The sequence below is a fragment of the Bacillus rossius genome, chromosome 5 (assembly GCF_032445375.1).
Source record: "Bacillus rossius redtenbacheri isolate Brsri chromosome 5, Brsri_v3, whole genome shotgun sequence".
Classification (NCBI taxonomy): Eukaryota; Metazoa; Arthropoda; class Insecta; order Phasmatodea; family Bacillidae; genus Bacillus; species Bacillus rossius.
The window spans coordinates 7,764,510-7,776,009 of record NC_086333.1 but is presented as its reverse complement, the minus strand read 5'-3'; the positions used below and the strand labels follow the sequence as shown (position 1 = coordinate 7,776,009).

The window sequence follows — 11,500 nt, the reverse complement described above, 5'->3', positions numbered from 1 at the left end:
ATGGAAATTGCTTGCCAGTAAAACAGCTCTATTGTCCTTCCACTTGAAAACAGTTATTCCCATGTTTGAAACTCTGAAGTCTGACTCCCCACGGCTCAGTGAAGAATCATTTGCCAGCTGTGGAATATTTTTTCTATTGCTTCTTATTGTACCGCAAGCTAGAATTTTTTCTACTTTCAGTTTTTCAAGCAGAGCAACAGAAGTAAAATAGTTGTCAAAGTACACCTGCAAGCCTGTTCCCCAGAATGGTTTAGTAAGAGTGAGGACTACTCTTTCACCTAACCCATATTTCGATAACTCTTCGTCAACTATTTCCTCTCGCCCTTGATACACTCTGAAACCCACAATGTAACCATTTTGGTCAGTTATACACCATAACACCATAACTTGTAACCTCGCTTGATTGGTTTCATTGGATTGTACTGTTTCAAAGAACTTCTTCCTTTGAAACGAATCATGGACTCATCAACACTAACAGACTGTGTCACATTGTACAAAGAAGAAAACTGTGAATTAAAAATATCAATCAAGGGTTGGATTTTGTACAGTTTATTCTTGCAGTCAACCGGTTTTGATGTGTTGTCATTACAGTGCAGGTGTGTCAAAATATCATCAAAACGTTTTCGTGGCATTGCACTTGAAATTATATGGACACCTAAATCATTACTTGTACTCCAGTAATGTTTCCAGGATGGAAGTTGTACATAGCCCATCACAAAATTAATTCCAATGAAGGCAAGAAACTCTTTTTCAGTCATGGCTAGTGTTTTCATCTTTTGTGTAGCATACAGATTTGATTGATAGCAGACATGATCTATCAAGGGACCACACATCTTTATAAATACATCAGTTGGTGTGTTGCACCCAGCAAAATGATCTTCTATAGGACCTGAAACAAAATAATAAAAATATAGATAATATATGTTACAACCACAATGGGACAATAATTATTATACATTTCCAAGTTCTAGTAGTTAGGACTCGACTTCCATAAAGGTGATCCGGGTTCAATTCCTGGCAGGTTCCATTCTCGTTTTCACATGTGCGAATCATGCCAGATGTAATTGATCGTCAATGTGTTTTCTCGGGGCACTCCAATTTCCCCTGCTCTTTCATTCCGGCACTGCTACATACACACACGTAATTCACCATCAGCTATCATAACCCCTCAAATATCGCCACTTATAAATTACCAAATAACTATATTACCTTCTGGGTGAAGATACTCCGGTATTTCTGTAGTCACTGTCTTTTTCTTCCATCCCCTGGGTGCGTCTTTGGGAGGTGGTGTTTTAGTTTGCATGCTGTCGTTCTCATTGCAAGAAGTATTGCCTTCAGGATCTTGTAATAAGCACTCATCATTTCCAGAAGGTGGCTGGGTCACAGTCTGGTCCACAGTTGCCTCTGCAAAAATTTATAGAATAAAAACACCAATTACAATTGAAAAAGCGTGATTCCATGCTACATGAAAAAATGCAATCTCAAAAAAAAAAATATCACATGACTTCACCAGGATTCGAACCCAGATCCTCCAGACATGACAAAACTATGCTAACCACTACTCTACAGGAACACATGATAAGCAAGATGCTTGAATATGTATCATCAGTACTTGCAAGCGTAAACATTATCTTAGAAATCAAGGCAAAATTATAATATTCATTATATGTGAGCATAAAAAAAAAGTAGGTTACTCACATTTTGCCAGATTATAAATATAAAATCACTTTGTGTAACGGTTGCACGGCGAATAACTAGTTTACCACTAAACTGCAATATATTGTATCAAAGGAAATAAAGTAACTAAGCTATATACATGCACATTACAACAATATGAATAATGTTTAGAAAATTACCTTCAGCAGCTAAAAGTTTGTCAAAGACAGAAGAAAAATTATCTTGTTCTTCTGTAGCCACATTTCTCTCGTCATCACTACTATCTTCTACTTCAGTATCAGTATCGTCTGGAATATCTTCAAACAATATTTTATAAGCCTCTTCATTAGTGAGACCTTTTTTGCGATTCATATTTCATGTACTTCAATAAAAGATACGCTTTTCACAAAGAAAACACAAATCAATATCTAACACTGCTTTGTCTATGGTTTCGTGTTATTACAAAGAGTTGAAAATACAAATTTTATAAACCAAAAACTATTAATATTGTCACGTGCACCTAGCCGGTGCCACCGCCATTTCTGTCACGATCCACTTTCAGAGGGGGGAGAGAATCGTAGCTCTTTACATAGAAACAACTCGCTTGGCATCAACTAGTCTTAACTTCATAAAATACTTTACTGTACCTAGGATCATAGGTTCGTCATCCCGTACAGGATGTCTGGTGAGAGCTGAACTAAGGAGATTTTGCAAAATAACATAATACTTAATTAAAATTATTTTATTCTTAAAGTCAAATACTCAACATCATTTTAAAGAACATTTAAATAGCGGGATTACAATTTAAAACAATAATCTCTTTACTTCCTTAACGATTGAACGACCTTACAAGAGAGAGAATGAGAGAACTTCACTAAACACTTCCCTAGTCCTTCCGAATACCTCAAATCATAATTAATACTTAAAATTAAAACAAAGATAAGTCCATACTCACATTTTCCGAAAAGCCTTTCTTGATCGATTACTTTAAAAAAATAACGTAGGGGCCTCTCCTGCCCTTGAAATCCCGAACGAACATTACATTTTAAAAACTATGACGCGTGACCCCTGACGAGGGCCATAGCCTCCGCCCGAAAGCTTGACGACTACATTATGACCTAACTTAAACTACATCACGAACGAACTAACTAAACAACTCGTGGCCACAGGTGAGACGCATAGCCTCCGCCTGAGTGAGCCTGAATTCCTACATCACGAACGAACTAACAACTCGTGACCACAGGTGAGACGCATAGCCTCCGCCTGAGTGAGCCTGAATTCCTACATCACGAACGAACTAACAACTCGTGACCACAGGTGAGACGCATAGCCTCCGCCTGAGTGAGCCTGAATTCCTACATCACGAACGAACTAACAACTCGTGGCCACAGGTGAGACGCATAGCCTCCGCCTGAGTGAGCCCCGAGTCACCACTCACTTGCGCTTAAATTCGCGCGCCCTGCCGCGCCTACCATAACAAAAGCTCGTTATTGAAGTCAAATTTACTAAACAACTAACTAGAACATCTGGGAAGACTACCCCCCCTCTACCCCAATGTGCAGGCCACACCGCGCGGCTTGTTACGACAGCGCGCCCCAGTAACTGCGGCCCGTGGCTGCGCCAGCGCGCGGCCAAACAAACAAACAAAATTCTGCAAGCCCGCAGCGCGCCGCGCCGGCCCCGTGCCCCAATTACATGGTCACGCCACTTGCGCTGACGAGTGAACAGAGCAGCCAGCCCAGAGTCCCGTCAGTAAAGTCCCTAAATTTGATTTCAACAACCCTGCAAAATTTCAACCCGCGACATAACCCTCCCCTCACAGAGCTCGAGCCCCATCGAGCTACCTCAAAATTACAAATTGTCTTTTTCCATTAAACCATAACTATAAATTCCTCATTTCACAAAAATAATAATTTTCTTAGTTCCTTGCTGTCTGAACATACATCTAAATTCTGCATAAGATTTATTTTAAAACAACAAGTATTCATAAAATTAAATGTAAAACTTTTATCTGGTTTGTTCTCACAGGAACCTTCAGAGGCTCGAGTTCTCAATTCTAAAAAAAATTGTTCTGTTAGTGAAGCTCTCTTTACAAATTAAATTAATGTTCTTAGTTTCTCAGTATTCGTTAAACAATGTGCAAATTCTTGATAATTATTATTATTTTTTTTTTTTCGGTTTCCGTTTATTACCATACTTCTTTCGTTCTTCAAAAAAAATTAAGTGTCCTTACAGTGTTTCAATTAATTAAACTCTTATCTCGTGAAGGTTGGTGCAACTCCTCGAAGTCAGTGTTGTCGAGAAGAGTAGCTCCCTGGGCTGGCCATCAGCAAACACCACTCAACTCCAACAGCTACTGGACTGGCTTCCAGGGCAGCTCACAACTTCTCCCCACATCTGCTTCGGAGTTGTGCCATCCTCATCACGAACAGATTACAATTCTGAAACATCATCAACAGGCATTACCATCACGCCTGACAAATACAAAACTAACTACTAAACTGCAATCGATGGGCAAGGATGCAAACACACAAAAAAATAAAATTAATTAATTCAACTGCTAACATAAAGTATCCCACCCTTAGCATAATCTAATCAGGCAAATAATTTGATAGGAAAAACTTAAGGAAGGGAAACATGACCTCCAATGATTTTCCCTAACTCTTGAGTCTTGATCTTCTCTATACAGCAAATAGTCCCCACGAAGTAACTGGGTTGAAGGTCAGTTCACATGACCCACCCATAACCTCTTCTACTCTTCTTTTCTTCTGGGGGCAACCACAATGCCCACCAATCTCTCTCCATGGTGCCGAACCAGCTATCCCATGAGAGTAAACAACGTAGTCAATAGAAGCGCAGAGGGGAAACACCAATCTCTGGCTTGTCGAGTCATAAAACTGCTTTATCTTCTTCTTCTTCTGAGTAAAAATATCTGACTAACCTTGCTTCTATTCTTCCAAACAGTAAAAGTTCATCAGGTATCTTCATGAAAGAAACATTCTAACTAATAATTCTTCATTTTTCTTCTTCTTTATTTCTGTTAGTTGTAATAGAAGGCCATGTTAGGGAGGTTATAGGGAAAAAGAGTGGCCAATTCCCACCCCATCACCCACCTAGATCATGACTAATTAACTTTTAAACTTTCTATTTCAAACAAATAAAAAAAAACCATTTTTATTCAAATTTTTAAATTATAGCTACTTTTCCTTCATAACCTCAAAAGCAAATCAATAATTCTAAATGAAATTGTGATTTACTGCATCCTTGTTCCATCCGATCTGTTTGTTTATAACCTTTCTTGTAAAGTATAAAATTTTCAAACATTACTAATTCAAAAAAAAATTAAATTCTGGTGTCCTTTGAGTTACAATTAACTTTACTATTTCTTAGCTTGAAATAATTTAAGTTTTCAGAACTATTTCATTGTCTAATTCACAACACTTATAAATCAACTCAAAACAACAAATCATCAAAATCAATAAGATCATCTGACCTACCTATCAGTACTGTGAACTTGAACTGTTCGTACACATTTATAATAAACTATTATCTTTAAATTCCAACCTAAATAAGGTTTAAAAAAAACTACTAATCCCTCTGTAAATTAAGAAAATTAACTTTAAAAATTAAACTTAAGGTATTAGTTCTTTTTGACAGCTACCACAACTCACTAGTTCCATTACATTACTATAACCTAAAAAGTTCTGTAAATAATGTTTATAACAAAAAAAAAACTCCAGTTACTGTCTTCCATAAAAAAAAATAAAACTTTACATGACCTTATTAATCTCCACTTGTAAGTCCATGGCTGCCAGCTTTCTCTTCTCTTGAATCTTCAGTCTTGGCTCTTGTTTCAGTGATCTTGTATCTTGTCTCTCGAACTCTTGTCATCTTGTAAACTGGACTGCTGCTCAGCTCATCTTAAGGAATCTGTAACAGTTTCAAAAATACATGTTAATTTAAATTACATAATTCCTGTTCTTTGGTCCTAAAAAAAATTGTATTATTAGTACACATTACCCTGAAACAACATTATTATTCATTGTTTATTACTTAAAAAAAATGCTTTACCATAAAATCCTTTTTTGTTCTTTTCATTAGGCCTATTTATTTTCCTTCTTCTTAATTAAATTCTGCTTCAAATGTTAATCCTAACTTAAGACCTACCATCTATTTATTATTCATTACCTACATTATTTATGTTACCCTAAAATTCCCATAAGTTTCTAATACTTCCTATCAAAGACATTCTCTCTAAAAAAAAAATTTACTTGTGACTCTTAACTTAACAAACTTAAAAAAAACTTTTACACTAGACTTAACTTATTATTCATTCTTAGTTACTAAATTTCTATATGTAAACTTTAGTACTTACAAACAAAAACTGCCTATTTCTCTCTACCTCTTAATCTCTTTCAATTATTACAATAATAATGTTACCTTGCATCTTTAAACTTTCTTCTTTTCAATTAAATTAGACATCTCATAACAATAAAAATTCTGCCTATACTCTTCTTATGGGTGTACAAACCAACAACAAAATTTCAAATTCTCAAGTTTCCTTATATTTAAATTATGCAATACAAATAACCTCTGTGGTGCCTGTACCCTTTAGGCCTACCACCTTCTCCTCTCACAGCATAACTCTTATTCCTCGGGGTCTGTATTCACTGTTCCAAATCAAATATCTCAAATAAATTAAAAACAAATTTATTATTTTAAGAAAACAAAAATTTACATTGAATTTACTATGGAGCCTGGAAATCTTAATGTCTCACAGCAGCTAACATGACTAAATCCCATGGAACCCCAGGTTTACATAACCTGTGCCCAAAAATTTAAGCATACCAGGCTTTCTCTGCACTGGTTTTACAGCATCACACACTATTTAGGGCCCCTGATCTGCCATCAGTCCCAAGGAGTTTTCCCACAACCCCTCTCTACACAAGCGCCTACCGCATTCCTCTCAATTGGCTATCGGTTTTACGGCATTCTTTTGGGATCCGACCATCAAGTTAGGGCTAATCGAACACTAAACCTCCATACTTCCAAACTAATGTAAATCAATTAAATTTTCTCTGTAAATTCTAAAAATCAAAAAAAATTATTCCAACATGCCAAAGAAACTTCCAAAAAAAAATTCATAATCTTATCTTCAAACCATTAAAATAAAAATAAATAGATTACTCTGTTTTCTCCTTAATAACTGTAAACTGTCAACAAATATCATGTCGTAAATTTTAACTATGCTTACTGACTCTTAATCATAAAATCTCATTTGTCCTAATTAAAAACAACCGATTTCCTTAAAATCTCACTGTATCTCTCATACTCAAACTTCACTGGTTGAATATCTCAATAAATTCAAAAACAATTATCTAAACTCTTAAAGAAACTCCTCCCCAATTATTCAAATAAATTACTTCACCTTATTTTATTTCATTACTTAAAACACCTTACTCAAAAAAAATTAATTAATTATCTAGCTATCTTCCATTATTATTTATTTACCGAACAAAACTTTCTCCTAAATTAATTTAGTAACATTCAATTTCACATTAGGCAAGTACACTAACTCTCTACAGCAATGTTTCTCATTTCCCTCCTTCCTAACTGAATCCAATCTTACTTAACCTCCAGGGAATTTACCTCACAAAATAACCAAAAATTTCACTGTAGTGCCTATCTGCTATAGGCCCACTACACAGGGGGCTCTAACCCCACCAACAAACTTCATTGAAATGGTACCCTATCCCATACAGGATAGCCACTTCGGTACTACCATGGGGAACTCCTGCCCCAAATTACTCACAACTCTCAGGATTCTCCTGACCCTTAATTCCGTAGTCAGCCCATCTCCTATGGTCTGCGCTACAATTCCCTTTCTTCCCAGGGACACAACGCCTCACCTTAGGGTCCCTCGCCCTAATGAAAACATTAATTTTGTCTCTCTGTTCTTTTGGAGTAAATTCCCTCTACACACAAAATCTAGCCTTCCCAGTTTTCTCAATGCTTATCGATTTTATAGTGTACCTCCTTAATAATGTTTACAAATCCCAAAAAAATATTTTTAAAACCGAGGTAGAATTTAACTAACAAAAACATAAACAACTTACAACGAAACACTTCTAGCCTATACATCATACACTTCTTAAATTAAATTACTTACATACTGAAAGTTACTCTTCTTCTAAAACACACTTAAATTTAAATTTATTTAACCAATAGTCTATTTTCTTATCGCTAAGTTACCGTACAGCTGATCAAAACAAGGTCACGGCCTGTCCACGTCTCCGTATGAGCCCGTGACGTCACCGAATTCCATCAGGTGCGCCAACCCTCGCTTGCGGTTCCTCCGTTCTCCGCTAGGTCTCAGCACCTCCCCGTCACGTGTTCATTCTGCCACGTCCACTGACGTGTCGTTCTGAAACAACTCTCAACATTTTTCTAATTAAAACAAAACATCACTATAAATTCTATAACTCTCTTTTACATAAACTCTCGTTTTCTTTTTAATTCCTTTCTAACGTTTATCCTTCCCTCGACTGATTTAATTCGTACGTCTCGTCTCCTACGCGCACGAAAACAAAACAAACTTCACTTGAAAGTAATTCCTATTTACGAAAAAAACTTTATTTTAAATTTTAACTCTCTTAACCTACAATCTTAAAATTAATTTCAATTAAATTAAACCACTTGCATTATCTCTAATAAGCATTTAACTTATAACGTATTCTCCTCACGTAATAATCCCCGATATAAATCTACAATAAATTCAACGACTTAAAACAACTTATCACTATAAACTTTATCCTTACAAGTATCCTCAAATAAACATCTGTTACGTCAAAAAAAAAATCTCAAAGACTTCCTCCACTATAGACTAAAATTCCGTAATCCTCTCCTCAAGTAAACTCTTAATAACCTGCTATCAGAAGCTGAAACTAACTTAATAATAAACATAAAAATCTACCTCTCTCTCTCTCCAGAAATAGAACCTACCCGGCGCCTCCACCATTTCTGTCACGTGCACCTACCCGGCGCCTCCACCATTTCTGTCACGTGCACCTAGCCGGTGCCACCGCCATTTCTGTCACGATCCACTTTCAGAGGGGGGAGAGAATCGTAGCTCTTTACATAGAAACAACTCGCTTGGCATCAACTAGTCTTAACTTCATAAAATACTTTACTGTACCTAGGATCATAGGTTCGTCATCCCGTACAGGATGTCTGGTGAGAGCTGAACTAAGGAGATTTTGCAAAATAACATAATACTTAATTAAAATTATTTTATTCTTAAAGTCAAATACTCAACATCATTTTAAAGAACATTTAAATAGCGGGATTACAATTTAAAACAATAATCTCTTTACTTCCTTAACGATTGAACGACCTTACAAGAGAGAGAATGAGAGAACTTCACTAAACACTTCCCTAGTCCTTCCGAATACCTCAAATCATAATTAATACTTAAAATTAAAACAAAGATAAGTCCATACTCACATTTTCCGAAAAGCCTTTCTTGATCGATTACTTTAAAAAAATAACGTAGGGGCCTCTCCTGCCCTTGAAATCCCGAACGAACATTACATTTTAAAAACTATGACGCGTGACCCCTGACGAGGGCCATAGCCTCCGCCCGAAAGCTTGACGACTACATTATGACCTAACTTAAACTACATCACGAACGAACTAACTAAACAACTCGTGGCCACAGGTGAGACGCATAGCCTCCGCCTGAGTGAGCCTGAATTCCTACATCACGAACGAACTAACAACTCGTGACCACAGGTGAGACGCATAGCCTCCGCCTGAGTGAGCCTGAATTCCTACATCACGAACGAACTAACAACTCGTGACCACAGGTGAGACGCATAGCCTCCGCCTGAGGGAGCCTGAATTCCTACATCACGAACGAACTAACAACTCGTGGCCACAGGTGAGACGCATAGCCTCCGCCTGAGTGAGCCCCGAGTCACCACTCACTTGCGCTTAAATTCGCGCGCCCTGCCGCGCCTACCATAACAAAAGCTCGTTATTGAAGTCAAATTTACTAAACAACTAACTAGAACATCTGGGAAGACTACCCCCCCTCTACCCCAATGTGCAGGCCACACCGCGCGGCTTGTTACGACAGCGCGCCCCAGTAACTGCGGCCCGTGGCTGCGCCAGCGCGCGGCCAAACAAACAAACAAAATTCTGCAAGCCCGCAGCGCGCCGCGCCGGCCCCGTGCCCCAATTACATGGTCACGCCACTTGCGCTGACGAGTGAACAGAGCAGCCAGCCCAGAGTCCCGTCAGTAAAGTCCCTAAATTTGATTTCAACAACCCTGCAAAATTTCAACCCGCGACAATATGCTCTGGTTTGTAAACCACGTTTCTTAGTGTGACAATACCGCCAAATGCCCAACGGGACTTACCAGTCCCGAGAGAAAAACTTAAAATTTTTAAGAAAATAAAAACGTTTAACTGTTACAAAAATTATTTTTATGCAGATAATTGTAAAAAGTGCAGGCGGTAATTATAGTATAATCACTGGAAATAAATAACAGTGTAAAAAAAAAGTTCAAAAGTTTTGTACTTGTAGCGCATGTTTACAACACGCAGCTCGGTGAAGAAAGTGAAGTCTAGCACGATCTAGCGAGTAACCTGCGAACCACTTGCACACAAGCTGTTCTGGACAATGGGACTGAGATGTCCCGATGGTCAGCTAGTTAGGAAACATTTTACACATGATTTCAAATGCTTTAATAGTAACCGGGACGTTTGAGCCCCAGTGGTCAAGAAAGGGTTAAGTGGTTGGGTTAGTTACATTTGAAATATTGTGGACAGTTGGTTATGTGAAGTTACCTACATTAAATGTAACAAACCTAAAACCTTGAAACATCCAAACACCTTTTTAAAAGTTTTTTGTTTTAATTTATTATTTTAAGCTACAAAGGAACCAGACTTTTTTTTTTAACTCACCTGAAAACTACCTGTGGCGTAAAATCGCAAAACAATTAGAAGTTGAAGCAGTAATGGTAAAGAAGGCCGTGATTTGTTTCATTTCTGAGAGGTGCATTCACCAGCGGCAGAAACAGATCCCGCACATGAAGCTTAGAAAAGTGATAACGCTTCTTAAGTTGCGCATCATCGTATACTTACATCACGTTTTGCGCATCTTGCAAACCACGACGAGTTCGCTCACGACAAAATTCTTCCTCTTCGGCTGAATCGCCAGATGAGTCTTGTTCATGAAATCCGCGAGCAACATGGAACCCTCGATACGGTCGCGCCATTTTCGAAAGTAGTGCACACTGCTGCTAACTGAGCATGAACACAGCCAAACGGTGAAAACAAATAGTGCGGAAAAGACGTTCTGCGCATGCTTTGCACTTATGGATTAAATCGGCAACAGATAGGACACCAAAATCAGTGCCCTAAAAATAAGGGACTGGCCTTGTCCTATCGTGCACTTGGAATATGGTTAGTGTACAGGTATCACATTTTCAACACCTGAACCCTTATTTTTGTGTCTTGGAATACGGCCCCTAGAGACAGCGAGCCGAAACAGAATACAAAATGAAGGCCATTTACATACTACGTTACGGCGCAGCTGCCATGTGCTCAACAGAACCAATGCAAATCAAACTCACTCAGGCCATGTCGGAACTCTCGTTGCACCCATAGGGCAGTCCGCTCGCTACATTATCAGCCCAAGCCAAAGCTACCAAACACTAGACAATGTTACTCAGACAAGCGGTGGACGGTGAAGAGAGGTCAAACCAGGTCCTCTGAAATTTTAAGGCATCGCAGACAGACAGTGCGCAAGCGCACGGCGGGTGAGGGGAAGTGAAGGGAA

At 38.1% G+C, this 11,500-nt stretch overlaps 1 long non-coding RNA gene across 1 annotated transcript; it reads right to left on the bottom strand.

Annotated features, from left to right (window-relative positions):
* Window positions 1-3,819: 3,819 nt before the first annotated feature.
* LOC134531571 (uncharacterized) lies at window positions 3,820-9,466 on the bottom strand. Its single transcript, XR_010075035.1, has 3 exons — window positions 8,725-9,466; window positions 7,826-8,689; window positions 3,820-5,586 (listed from the first exon to the last, which is right to left on the bottom strand). It is a non-coding gene; the product is annotated as an uncharacterized LOC134531571 (long non-coding RNA).
* Between the last annotated feature and the right edge of the window lie 2,034 nt (window positions 9,467-11,500).